Source organism: Syngnathus typhle, linkage group LG20, assembly GCF_033458585.1.
Source record: "Syngnathus typhle isolate RoL2023-S1 ecotype Sweden linkage group LG20, RoL_Styp_1.0, whole genome shotgun sequence".
Lineage (NCBI taxonomy): Eukaryota > Metazoa > Chordata > Actinopteri > Syngnathiformes > Syngnathidae > Syngnathus > Syngnathus typhle.
In genome coordinates, this window is record NC_083757.1 from 9,274,545 (window position 1) to 9,288,666 (window position 14,122).

Sequence of the window (14,122 nt, forward strand, 5' to 3'; positions counted from 1 at the left end):
TGAATTTCAAAATAAAAGATGTGAAGTTTTTGGTAAGTGGGAAGTTGTGGAATAGGTAGAAAAATGATGAACAGTTGAAAGTTGGAATGGGTTGAATCGGTTGAAAAATGTAGAAATGAGAAGGGAAAAGGAAATTGGGTGTGAATTTCAAAATAAAAGATGTGAAGTTTTTGGTAAGTGGGAAGTTGTGGAATAGGTAGAAAAATGATGAACAGTTGAAAGTTGGAATGGGTTGAATCGGTTGAAAAATGTAGAAATGAGAAGGGAAAAGGAATTGGGTGTGAATTTCAAAATAAAAGATGTGAAGCTTTTGGTAAGTGGGAAGTTGTGGAATCGGTAGAAAAATAATGAACAGTTGAAAGTTGGAATGGGTTGAATCGGTTGAAAAATGTAGAAATGAGAAGGGAAAAGGAAATTGGGTGTGAATTTCAAAATAAAAGATGTGAAGTTTTTGGTAAGTGGGAAGTTGTGGAATAGGTAGAAAAATGATGAACAGTTGAAAGTTGGAATGGGTTGAATCGGTTGGAAAATGTAGAAATGAGAAGGGAAAAGGAATTGGGTGTGAATTTCAAAATAAAAGATGTGAAGCTTTTGGTAAGTGGGAAGTTGTGGAATCAGTAGAAAAATAATGAACAGTTGAAAGTTGGAATGGGTTGAATCGGTTGAAAAATGTAGAAATTAGAGTAGAAAAACGAAATTTTAGAGAATTTTGGTTGAATTTCAAAATAAAAGATGTGAAGTTTTTGGTAAGTGGGACGTTGTCGAATAGGTAGGCAAAAGATGAACAGTTGAAAGTTGGAACGAGTTGAATCGGTTGAAAAATGTAGAAGTTAGAGGTGAAAAACGAAATTTTGTGAAAATTTGTCGGAATTTTTAACGTGAAAACGTGAAATTTTCGAATTTGGGAATTTTGGGAATGTCGAGAATCCTTCCGAATGTGATTAGAATGTGCTGAATGATGTGAATTTCAAATTGGAACGACGTAAATGTGAAATGTCGAATGTGCCATTAAGAATGAATGGGGAAAAATTTGTCGGAATTTTGGGAATTTTGCGGAATCGGAAAATTTTCGGAACGAGAAAAATACAAGCGCTCGTCGCGTGAATATTTGGAATACGTGAAAAGTGGAATGGAGTGAATCGGATGAATTATGTGGAAGATGAAACGTGTCAAAAAAGTGTGGAGAATAAAAGAGAATAATAATAATAATAGAGAATGGTGTAGAATAACATATGTGTGAAGGCCTTCGCCTTCACACAATAATAAAGTAAATGGAGTAGAATAACATATGTGTGAAGGCCTTCGCCTTCACACAACTAGAATTTTGCAATTTCTGGAGAAATTGCGTGTGAAGGCGAAATGTATGAATAACTTCTTCGGGGAATGCTGCCGAACGATGTTGAAACGTGTTGAATTACTTGAGAAATGTAGAATATTTGGAGAATTTGTGGCGAATTTCAAAATAAAAGATGTGAAGTTTTTGGTAAGTGGGAAGTTGTGGAATAGGTAGAAAAATGATGAACAGTTGAAAGTTGAAATGGGTTGAATCGGTTGAAAAATGTAGAAATGAGAAGGGAAAAAGGAATTGGGTGTGAATTTCAAAATAAAAGATGTGAAGTATTTGGGAAGTTGTGGAATATGGTAGAAAAATGATGAACAGTTGAAAGTTGGAATGGGTTGAATCGGTTGAAAAATGTAGAAATTAGAGTACAAAAACGGAATTTGAGAGAATTTTGGTTGAATTTCAAAATAAAAGATGTGAAGGTTTTGGTAAGTGGGAAGTTGTGGAATAGGTAGAAAAATGATGAACAGTTGAAAGTTGGAATGGGTTGAATCGGTTGAAAAATGTAGAAATGAGAAGGGAAAAGGAAATTGGGTGTGAATTTCAAAATAAAAGACGTGAAGTTTTTGGTAAGTGGGAAGTTGTGGAATAGGTAGAAAAATGATGAACAGTTGAAAGGTGGAATGGGTTGAATCGGTTGAAAAATTTAGAAATGAGAAGGGAAAAGGAATTGGGTGTGAATTTCAAAATAAAAGATGTGAAGCTTTTGGTAAGTGGGAAGTTGTGGAATCGGTAGAAAAATAATGAACAGTTGAAAGTTGGAATGGGTTGAATCGGTTGAAAAATGTAGAAATTAGAGTAGAAAAACGAAATTTTAGAGAATTTTGGTTGAATTTCAAAATAAAAGATGTGAAGTTTTTGGTAAGTGGGACGTTGTGGAATAGGTAGGCAAAAGATGAACAGTTGAAAGTTGGAACGAGTTGAATCGGTTGAAAAATGTAGAAGTTAGAGCTGAAAAACAAAATTTTGTGAAAATTTGTCGGAATTTTTAACGTGAAAACGTGAAATTTTCGAATTTGGGAATTTTGGGAATGTCGAGAATCCTTCCGAATGTGATTAGAATGTGCTGAATGATGTGAATTTCAAATTGGAACGACGTAAATGTGAAATGTCGAATGTGCCATTAAGAATGAATGGGGAAAAATTTGTCGGAATTTTGGGAATTTTGCGGAATCGGTAAATTTTCGGAACGAGAAAAATACAAGCGCTCGTCGCGTGAATATTTGGAATACGTGAAAAGTGGAATGGAGTGAATCGGATGAATTATGTGGCAGATGAAACGTGTCAAAAAAGTGAGGAGAATAAAAGAGAATAATAATAATAATAGAGAATGGTGTAGAATAACATATGTGTGAAGGCCTTCGCCTTCACACAATAACTAGAATTTTGCAATTTCTGGAGAAATTGCGTGTGAAGGCGAAATGTATGAATAACTTTTTCAGGGAATGCTGCCGAACGATGTTGAAACGTGCTGAATTACTTGAGAAATGTAGAATATTTGGAGAATTTGTGGTGAATTTCAAAATTGAAAGTTTGGAATATTTGGTAAGTGGGAAGTTGTGGAATAGGTAGGCAAAAGATGAACAGCTGAAAGTTGGAATGGGTTGAATCGGTTGAAAAATGTAGAAATTAGAGTAGAAAAACGAAATTTTGGAGAATTTGGTTGAATTTCAAATTTGGAATTTTTGGTAAGTGGGAAGATGTGGAATAGGTAGGCAAAAGATGAACAGTTGAAAGTTGGAACGGGTTGAATCAGTCAAAAAATGTAGAAGTTAGAGCAAATGTTGAATCCCCAGAGAGAATGAATGGGAAAACAAAAAAAAGCAATTGCGCCAAAATCTTTCTAAATTTGGAACAAAACAAAAAAAACGCCCTCAGGAGGTTCACTTTTGGGGTAAAAATGTTGAAACGGGTTAAATCAGACAAAAAACTAAAAAGTTAGCGCAAATGTAGCTATTTGGGCCACTCAGTGTTGAAATAAGGTCACTTCCGGTTTGATTCGGGTCACTTCCGGTCTAGTTTGGGTCACTTCCGGTTTATTTGGGTCACTTCCGGTTTAAAACAGGTCACTTCCGGTTTAGCTGAGGTCACTTCCGGTTTATTTGGGGTCATTTCCGGTCTCAAAAGGTCACTTCCGGTTCATTTGGGGTCACTTCCGGTTTGATTTGGGGTCACTTCCGGTTTACCAGAGGTCACTTCCGGTCTATTTGGGGTCACTTCCGGTCTATTTGGGGTCACTTCCGGTTTATTTGGGTCACTTCCGGTTTAATTTGGGTCACTTCCGGTTCGTCTGAGGTCACTTCCGGTTTATTTGGGGTCATTTCCGGTCTAAAAAGGTCACTTCCGGTACATTTGGGGTCACTTCCGGTTTGATTTGGGGTCACTTCCGGTTTACCTGAGGTCACTTCCGGTCTATTTGGGGTCACTTTCGGTTTGATTTGGGGCACTTCCGGTTCATTCTGGGTTCATTGGTGGCACTTCAGGGTCATCCAAGATGGCCGCCACACTGGAATTGGGGGTCAAGGGTTGAATTGTGTAAGCATAGTGGAAGTGGGGGTGAATGGGAGTGAATGTGGGAAGAATAAGGTGAATTAAGTGAATAAATTTGGAATGGGTTGAATCGGTTGAAAAATGTAGAAATGAGAAGGGAAAAAGGAATTGGGTGTGAATTTCAAAATAAAAGATGTGAAGTTTTTGGTAAGTGGGAAGTTGTGGAATAGGTAGAAAAATGATGAACAGTTGAAAGTTGGAATGGGTTGAATCGGTTGAAAAATGTAGAAATGAGAAGGGAAAAAGGAATTGGGTGGGAATTTCAAAATAAAAGATGTGAAGTTTTTGGGACGTGGGAAGTTGTGGAATAGGTAGAAAAATGATGAACAGTTGAAAGTTGGAATGGGTTGAATCGGTTGAAAAATGTAGAAATGAGAAGGAGAAAAGGAAATATTGGAGAATTGGGTGTGAATTTCAAAATAAAAGATGTGAAGTTTTTGGTAAGTGGGAAGTTGTGGAATAGGTAGAAAAATGATGAACAGTTGAAAGTTGGAATGGGTTGAATCGGTTGAAAAATGTAGAAATGAGAAGGGAAAAGGAATTGGGTGTGAATTTCAAAATAAAAGATGTGAAGCTTTTGGTAAGTGGGAAGTTGTGGAATCAGTAGAAAAATAATGAACAGTTGAAAGTTGGAATGGGTTGAATCGGTTGAAAAATGTAGAAATTAGAGTAGAAAAACGAAATTTTAGAGAATTTTGGTTGAATTTCAAAATAAAAGATGTGAAGTTTTTGGTAAGTGGGACGTTGTGGAATAGGTAGGCAAAAGATGAACAGTTGAAAGTTGGAACGAGTTGAATCGGTTGAAAAATGTAGAAGTTAGAGGTGAAAAACGAAATTTTGTGAAAATTTGTCGGAATTTTTAACGTGACAACGTGAAATTTTCGAATTTGGGAATTTTGGGAATGTCGAGAATCCTTCCGAATGTGATTAGAATGTGCTGAATGATGTGAATTTCAAATTGGAACGACGTAAATGTGAAATGTCGAATGTGCCATTAAGAATGAATGGGGAAAAATTTGTCGGAATTTTGGGAATTTTGCGGAATCGGAAAATTTTCGGAACGAGAAAAATATAAGCGCTCGTCGCGTGAATATTTGGAATACGTGAAAAGTGGAATGGAGTGAATCGGATGAATTATGTGGAAGATGAAACGTGTCAAAAAAGTGTGGAGAATAAAAGAGAATAATAATAATAACTAGAATTTTGCAATTTCTGGAGAAATTGCGTGTGAAGGCGAAATGTATGAATAACTTCTTCGGGGAATGCTGCCGAACGATGTTGAAACGTGTTGAATTACTTGAGAAATGTAGAATATTTGGAGAATTTGTGGTGAATTTCAAAATAAAAGATGTGAAGTTTTTGGTAAGTGGGAAGTTGTGGAATAGGTAGAAAAATGATGAACAGTTGAAAGTTGGAATGGGTTGAATCGGTTGAAAAATGTAGAAATGAGAAGGGAAAAAGGAATTGGGTGTGAATTTCAAAATAAAAGATGTGAAGGTTTTGGGAAGTTGTGGAATAGGTCGAAAAATGATGAACAGTTGAAAGTTGGAATGGGTTGAATCGGTTGAAAAATGTAGAAATGAGAAGGGAAAAGGGAATTGGGTGTGAATTTCAAAATAAAAGATGTGAAGTTTTTGGTAAGTGGGAAGTTGTGGAATAGGTAGAAAAATGATGAACAGTTGAAAGTTGGAATGGGTTGAATCGGTTGAAAAATGTAGAAATGAGAAGGGAAAAGGGAATTGGGTGTGAATTTCAAAATAAAAGATGTGAAGTTTTTGGTAAGTGGGAAGTTGTGGAATAGGTAGAAAAATGATGAACAGTTGAAAGTTGGAATGGGTTGAATCGGTTGAAAAATGTAGAAAGGAGAAGGGAAAAGGGAATTGAGTGTGAATTTCAAAATAAAAGATGTGAAGTTTTTGGTAAGTGGGAAGTTGTGGAATAGGTAGAAAAATGATGAACAGTTGAAAGTTGGAATGGGTTGAATCGGTTGAAAAATGTAGAAATGAGAAGGGAAAAGGGAATTGGGTGTGAATTTCAAAATAAAAGATGTGAAGTATTTGGGAAGTTGTGGAATAGGTAGAAAAATGATGAACAGTTGAAAGTTGGAATGGGTTGAATCGGTTGAAAAATGTAGAAATTAGAGTACAAAAACGGAATTTGAGAGAATTTTGGTTGAATTTCAAAATAAAAGATGTGAAGTTTTTGGTAAGTGGGAAGTTGTGGAATAGGTAGAAAAATGATGAACAGTTGAAAGTTGGAATGGGTTGAATCGGTTGAAAAATGTAGAAATGAGAAGGGAAAAGGAAATTGGGTGTGAATTTCAAAATAAAAGATGTGAAGTTTTTGGTAAGTGGGAAGTTGTGGAATAGGTAGAAAAATGATGAACAGTTGAAAGTTCGAATGGGTTGAATCGGTTGAAAAATGTAGAAATGAGAAGGGAAAAGGAATTGGGTGTGAATTTCAAAATAAAAGACGTGAAGCTTTTGGTAAGTGGGAAGTTGTGGAATCGGTAGAAAAATAATGAACAGTTGAAAGTTGGAATGGGTTGAATCGGTTGAAAAATGTAGAAATGAGAAGGGGAAAGGAAATTGGGTGTGAATTTCAAAATAAAAGATGTGAAGTTTTTGGTAAGTGGGAAGTTGTGGAATAGGTAGAAAAATGATGAACAGTTGAAAGTTGGAATGGGTTGAATCGGTTGAAAAATGTAGAAATGAGAAGGGAAAAGGAATTGGGTGTGAATTTCAAAATAAAAGACGTGAAGCTTTTGGTAAGTGGGAAGTTGTGGAATCGGTAGAAAAATAGTGAACAGTTGAAAGTTGGAATGGGTTGAATCGGTTGAAAAATGTAGAAATGAGAAGGGAAAAGGAAATTGGGTGTGAATTTCAAAATAAAAGATGTGAAGTTTTTGGTAAGTGGGAAGTTGTGGAATAGGTAGAAAAATGATGAACAGTTGAAAGTTGGAATGGGTTGAATCGGTTGAAAAATGTAGAAATGAGAAGGGAAAAGGAATTGGGTGGGAATTTCAAAATAAAAGATGTGAAGCTTTTGGTAAGTGGGAAGTTGTGGAATCAGTAGAAAAATAATGAACAGTTGAAAGTTGGAATGGGTTGAATCGGTTGAAAAATGTAGAAATTAGAGTAGAAAAACGAAATTTTAGAGAATTTTGGTTGAATTTCAAAATAAAAGATGTGAAGCTTTTGGTAAGTGGGACGTTGTGGAATAGGTAGGCAAAAGATGAACAGTTGAAAGTTGGAACGAGTTGAATCGGTTGAAAAATGTAGAAGTTAGAGGTGAAAAACGAAATTTTGTGAAAATTTGTCGGAATTTTTAACGTGAAAACGTGAAATTTTCGAATTTGGGAATTTTGGGAATGTCGAGAATCCTTCCGAATGTGATTAGAATGTGCTGAATGATGTGAATTTCAAATTGGAACGACGTAAATGTGAAATGTCGAATGTGCCATTAAGAATGAATGGGGAAAAATTTGTCGGAATTTTGGGAATTTTGCGGAATCGGAAAATTTTCGGAACGAGAAAAATACAAGCGCTCGTCGCGTGAATATTTGGAATACGTGAAAAGTGGAATGGAGTGAATCGGATGAATTATGTGGAAGATGAAACGTGTCAAAAAAGTGTGGAGAATAAAAGAGAATAATAATAACTAGAATTTTGCAATTTCTGGAGAAATTGCGTGTGAAGGCGAAATGTATGAATAACTTTTTCGGGGAATGCTGCCGAACGATGTTGAAACGTGTTGAATTACTTGAGAAATGTAGAATATTTGGAGAATTTGTGGTGAATTTCAAATTTGAAAGTTTGGAATTTTTGGTAAGTGGGAAGTTGTGGAATAGGTAGGCAAAAGATGAACAGTTGAAAGTTGGAATGGGTTGAATCGGTTGAAAAATGTAGAAATTAGAGTAGAAAAACGAAATTTTGGAGAATTTGGTTGAATTTCGAATTTGGAATTTTTGGTAAGTGGGAAGTTGTGGAATAGGTAGGCAAAAGATGTACAGTTGAAAGTTGGAACGAGTTGAGTCAGTTAAAAAATGTAGAAGTTAGAGCAAATGTTGAACCCCCATAGAGAATGAATGGGAAAATAAAAAAAAGCAATTGCGCCAAAATCTTTCTAAATTTGGAACAAAACCAAAAAAAACGGCCTCAGGAGGTTCACTTTTGGGGTAAAACTGTTGAAACGGGTTAAATCGGACAGAAAACGAAGACGTTAGCGCAAATGTAGCTATTTGGGGCACTTAGTGTTGAAATAAGGTCACTTCCGGCTTGATTCGGGTCATTTCCGGTCTTATTAGGGTCACTTCCGGTTTATTTGGGTCACTTCCGGTTTAAAAAAGGTCACTTCCGGTTTAGCTGAGGTCACTTCCGGTTTATTAGGGGTCATTTCCGGTCTAAAAAGGTCACTTCCGGTACATTTGGGGTCACTTCCGGTTTGATTTGGGGTCACTTCCGGTTTACCTGAGGTCACTTCCGGTCTTTTTGGGGTCACTTCCGGTCTATTTGGGGTCACTTCCGGTTTATTTGGGTCACTTCCGGTTTAAAACAGGTCACTTCCGGTTTAGCTGAGGTCACTTCCGGTTTATTTGGGGTCATTTCCGGGCTAAAAAGGTCACTTCCGGTTCATTTTGGGTCACTTCCGGTTTGATTTGGGGTCACTTCCGGTTTACCTGAGGTCACTTCCGGTCTTTTTGGGGTCACTTCCGGTCTATTTGGGGTCACTTCCGGTTTATTTGGGTCACTTCCGGTTTAATTTGGGTCACTTCCGGTTCGTCTGAGGTCACTTCCGGTTTATTCGGGGTCATTTCCGGTCTAGAAAGGTCACTTCCGGTACATTTGGGGTCACTTCCGGTTTGATTTGGGGTCACTTCCGGTTTACCTGAGGTCACTTCCGGTCTATTTGGGGTCACTTTCGGTTTGATTTGGGGCACTTCCGGTTCATTTTGGGTTCATTGGGGGCACTTGAGGGTCAATCCAAGATGGCCGCCACACTGGAATTGGGGGTCAAGGGTTGAATGTGTAAGCGTAGTGGAAGTGGGGGTGAATGGGAGTGAATGTGGGAAGCATAAGGTGAATGCATTTGGAATGGGTTGAATCGGTCGAAAAATGTAGAAATTAGAGTAGAAAAACAAAATTGTAGAGAATTTTGGTTGAATTTCAAATTTGAGAATTTGGAATTTTTGGTAAGTGGGAAGTTGTGGAATAGGTAGGCAAAAGATGAACAGTTGAAAGTTGGAACGGGTTGAATCGGTTGAAAAATGTAGAAATTAGAGTGGAATAACAGAATTTGAGAGAATTTTGGTTGAATTTCAAATTTGAAAATTTGGAATTTTTGGTAAGTGGGAAGTTGTGGAATAGGTAGGCAAAAGATGAACAGTTGAAAGTTGGAATGGGTTGAATCGGTTGAAAAATGTAGAAGTTAGAGGTGAAAAACGAAATTTTGTGAAATGTCGAATGTGCCATTAAGAATGGATGGGGAAAAATTTGTCGGAATTTTGGGAATTTTGCGGAATCGGAAAATTTTCGGAATGAGAAAAATACAAGCCACCCTTTCCTGAATATTTGGAATACGTGAAAAGTGGAATGGAGTGAATCGGATGAATTATGTGAAAGATGAAACGGGACAAAAAAGTGAGGAGAATAAAATAGAAGAATAATAATAATAATAATAATAATAAAGTAAATGGAGTAGAATAACATATGTGTGAAGGCCATCGCCTTCACACAATAATAGAGAATGGTGTAGAATAACATATGTGTGAAGGCCTTCGCCTTCACACAATAATAATAATAATAGAGAATGGTGTAGAATAACATATGTGTGAAGGCCTTCGCCTTCACACAATAATAACTAGAATTTTGCAATTTCTGGAGAAATTGCGTGTGAAGGCGAAATGTATGAATAACTTTTTCGGGGAATGCTGCCGAACGATGTTGAAACGTGTTCAATTACTTGAGAACATTTGGAGAATTTGTGGTGAATTTCAAAATTGAAAGTTTGGAATATTTGGTAAGTGGGAAGTTGTGGAATAGGTATGCAAAAGATGAACAGTTGAAAATTGGAATGGTTGAATCGGTTGAAAAATGTAGAAATTAGAATAGAAAAATGAAATTTTGGAGAATTTGGTTGAATTTCAAATTTGGAATCTTGGTAAGTGGGAAGTTGTGGAATAGGTAGGCAAAAGATGAACAGTTGAAAGTTGGACTAGGTAGAATCGGTTGAAAATGGTAGAAATTAGAGTAGAAAAACCAAATTTTAGAGAATTTCGAATTATTGGTAAGTGAGAAGTTGTGGAATAGTTAGGCATAAAATGCATGAGCTAAATGTTGAAACGGGTTGAATTGGTGGCAAAATGAATAAGTTAGAAAGGAAAAACGCTGTTAAATGACACTGAATGACGTATACATGAAGTGGGATTTAGCTGAACCTGTTGATGTTGGGACAATACAAATAGGTTAAAAAAATTTGGAAACTGCAGGTGAATATGTACATTTTAGAAAAAGCAGTAAGCAAGAAAACCAATAAGCGAGTAAAAACAGTACATACGCAAGAAGTATTAGTCAACAAGAAACAGTCAGCAAGGTAACTACTAAGAATCAAATCTGAATCTGTTCTTATTAGGCATAACGAAATCTGCATGACAACATAACGTCCACCAGGTGTCAGTGCTGAGCGACAGTTATTAAGCATGAGATGAACAGTTTAAAGTTGGAACATGTCGAAAAAGACATTCCTGTCCACAAATCCCATTGGAAAATAAGGATGCTGAGGCCAAAGACGTGTTGCTTTGACGTTGGGGATGTCTGGATAATCTGCAGTAAAATCAAAAACACCAAAAATAAATCCTCTATCCACATTAAAAGTAAAATAACATAGTGTATTTAAAAGTTGACAGAATTACATTGCATGTCTAATGAAAAAATATGCACATCTCTTGAAACTTGTTACAAATGTAAGGCTGTGTGTGCAATTGTTACAGACAGAAATGATTAAGACAGCTCATCCGCTATGCAACATATTTAGTTTCAGCGTCCTCTACTGGCAAAAATACATATTGCACTTGGGCGCATGCGTTTCTTCCTCTAAATAGAAAACAAACCTTCCTATAAACCAAAAGTTCTGGGGAGGCAAGTGCCACATAATGTTGATCTTTTATTTATCAATGTATGCAAACGAATGGTTTTTATGTATTATCTATCCATTTACCTGGCCGTTTATTACACCCAAAAGCAAATATAGCTTTTTCTATACGATAGACATCCATTGTACATTCTCATATTAACCTTGAGAGGGTTTAAAAAAATATTTACGTACCATCTTTGTCGTTGCCTGATGGATCTGTCCAGGTTCCCCCTTCCTTAGTTGTGCGTTTTTTCGTTCGTGTCCACCGTGTTGCTTAAGGTGAGTCAGTTCCACATGGACTATGGAAAATGTGAGTCGGCAGACAGTGCATATTTTCCTCACACTTTTTGACAAATCTATTTTCTGCTTCACTGTCCACTCGGCAAGTTTGAAACTTGTGTGCTTCTTTTTAGTAATACTTACCCCCTTGCGGTCGCAGTAACTGCCTGGAACGCGTCCATGCTGCTGAGTTAACTTCTGCAATCTACTTTGTGGTGCCACCGCACATGAGATGATCGCATTCCGTATTGTTTTCTATGTTCTTTGGACAGCAGGCCAAAGAACGCTACCGTAAATTCTATCTATCAATCTAGAATGGGAATACATGCGACATCTGAGCAACATTTTCAAAATAAACCATAGTATTCCAGAATACTAAAATAAAGACAGCTGAAGTTACAAATATCCCAAAATAAGACATGGGTAAAATACCATTACTATAGATTAAAATAGATTGAAATCATATACTATACAATACATTAATACCATTAACTACACATTGAAACAATATATTTGCGACTGTATTTGCTATAAACAAAATAATAAACTGGGTCACCTAAATCGGCATATGACGTTGCCTCTCTCTCTCTCTCTCTCTCTCTCCAACTTGGTGTCGTGGAGCCACACCAGCATCTCTGGTCGCAGGTCGAAGAGGCCGGCCTCTGAGGGTGGTCTCTATAGGGGGCAAATGTTGATGAAGTGGTTAAATATATTATCATAATTTAATAAAAATGAATAAAATAAATTATTTTGTGCATTTAACTTTAAACTTTAATAGTAGAACATTTTAACCAGAACAAACAAGTAACACAAAATACAAACAACAGAACAAAAAAAAAAAAATTACCACAAAAACCCCTCTTCCACTCCTCTAATGGAAACATTCTGGTGGCATTGGTGGCGTCCACAAACTCCTTGTTCAAATTCACCATTGATTTTAAAGGCCACAAAGCGAAAGGGCTCTTCTTCCAGTTCCTGCGCAAAGAAATTTCATGACAATTTATTATGTTTGAAACACCACGAGAAAACATGATGGATGGATGGATGGGGTCGGGTAGGTAGGTATGTAGCTTGGTTAGATATAGATATATAAACAGAAAGACAGACAGATAGACAGACAGACAGCTGTGTCTGAGACAATATCCTACAAAGTTGGTGATCCAGATTTTGAGAAAACTCCTAAAGCATGAATCTGACTTCAACCTTAATGATGGTGAGCCACTGATAGCAGTGCATCCCAAGTAAATAACAGTATTGATTCAATTGAGAACACCTTTGTTTATACACATAAAAAACTGCTTGCTTTAGGTACCTTTATTACAGTATTTTCTGTGGAGTGGAGCTCTACGCCACTAGAAGATGATGTTGTCATGTGTGTCATGGACAGCCGCTGTCCAAGTTTGACATGGAAAAAGTTGGTTTCGCGCCATGTGAGGACCTTAATTTCTCTTTGATCCTGTAATGAAAATGACAAATTAGTATTAGTTGTTGAAATGTAGATCTAGGCTAAGGCAACATGATGCCCTAAGGGACCTTACTCAGGTGAAATGAGAGTGTGACAGATATCTTTACTGAGACTCTCTCTCTCTCTCTCTCTCTCTCTCTCTCTCTCTCTCTCTCTCTCTCTCTCTCTCTCGACACAATCAACAGATTAGCATTAGCAATACGCTATCGCAATACAACAACAAAAATCTGCTATAAAACTGCTCCTCAACCAATTGTTTCTTTGCAATTGTATTTGCAATACCGTAATTATTCTAATAATTATCGCCCATATTCTAATAACCGCCCTGTGTGTGTTAGCGATAGCATAAATAAAACACTGATACCTCTAATTATCGCCCATGCTGCTAAAAAATTCCCCCCAAAACTTACGTTTTCCTCCGCGACCACATGCCGACGTCTTTGCGCAAGTTTAAATATGACTGATTTGACAGCGCGTTGAACGTCCCTTTTAATTTGTTTTTCTCCATAAACTATGATACAATTACACTCGTCACTCCGCAACAATATCCTCACACAATTACGTTCTCGGTGCATGGGCTCGAACAAGACGATCGCGTTAATATGACGTGTACAACACGTGATGTGCGACGGTAGCGTGTCGCATCGATGGCGGCGTCAATTGACGCACCCCGCTGTTAGAGGTAGCTCAAAACAGCCGCTGTCCTCGTGTTAAAAACACCAGTGAGATACTACATAAGGAAAATATACATATTATCGCCCTTTTCAGTGCCCCTTGGCAATCGGACAATAATGGGTGATAATTGGAATAAATACGGTAATTTAATAAAACGGGTACCTTAAATCCACGGAAGACTTTGCTTGTAATGATTTTACACAGCCACTAAGTGTCAGTGTCGAGCAACTGAATCAAGATCGCGATCGTATTTGCAATAGAAATATAATAAAACTAGGTCACTTAAATACGCAGTTGGAAAAATATGGGGAGAAGAAAAATTAAAGTATCTATTGAATTGATACAACTAATACATTTAATATAATGACGCAATACACAATTTATACACGGACAACAAAATATAACTAAGAGGTGAAATATATGATCATAATTTAGATTAAATTAATTCAATTTTATAAAAATAAATAAAATAAACAATGACGATTTTGTGCATTTAAATTCAAACTTTAATCATAGTACATATTAAACAGAACAACAAAGAAGTAACAAGAAACACAAACAATAGAACAAAATTTCAAACAAAATTACCACAAAAACCCCTCTGGGGGAAAATTAGGGCCCTCGGGGAATCTTTGGTTCCACTCATCGAAAGGAACCGTTTTGGTGGCATTGTTGAGGTT

At 36.8% G+C, this 14,122-nt stretch overlaps 1 long non-coding RNA gene across 1 annotated transcript; it reads right to left on the bottom strand.

Moving 5' to 3' along the window:
* Nucleotides 1-10,380: 10,380 nt before the first annotated feature.
* Nucleotides 10,381-13,368, bottom strand: LOC133144988 (uncharacterized). Its single transcript, XR_009710802.1, has 5 exons — nucleotides 13,178-13,368; nucleotides 12,615-12,758; nucleotides 12,150-12,277; nucleotides 11,216-11,977; nucleotides 10,381-10,713 (listed from the first exon to the last, which is right to left on the bottom strand). It is a non-coding gene; the product is annotated as an uncharacterized LOC133144988 (long non-coding RNA).
* Nucleotides 13,369-14,122: the final 754 nt, after the last annotated feature.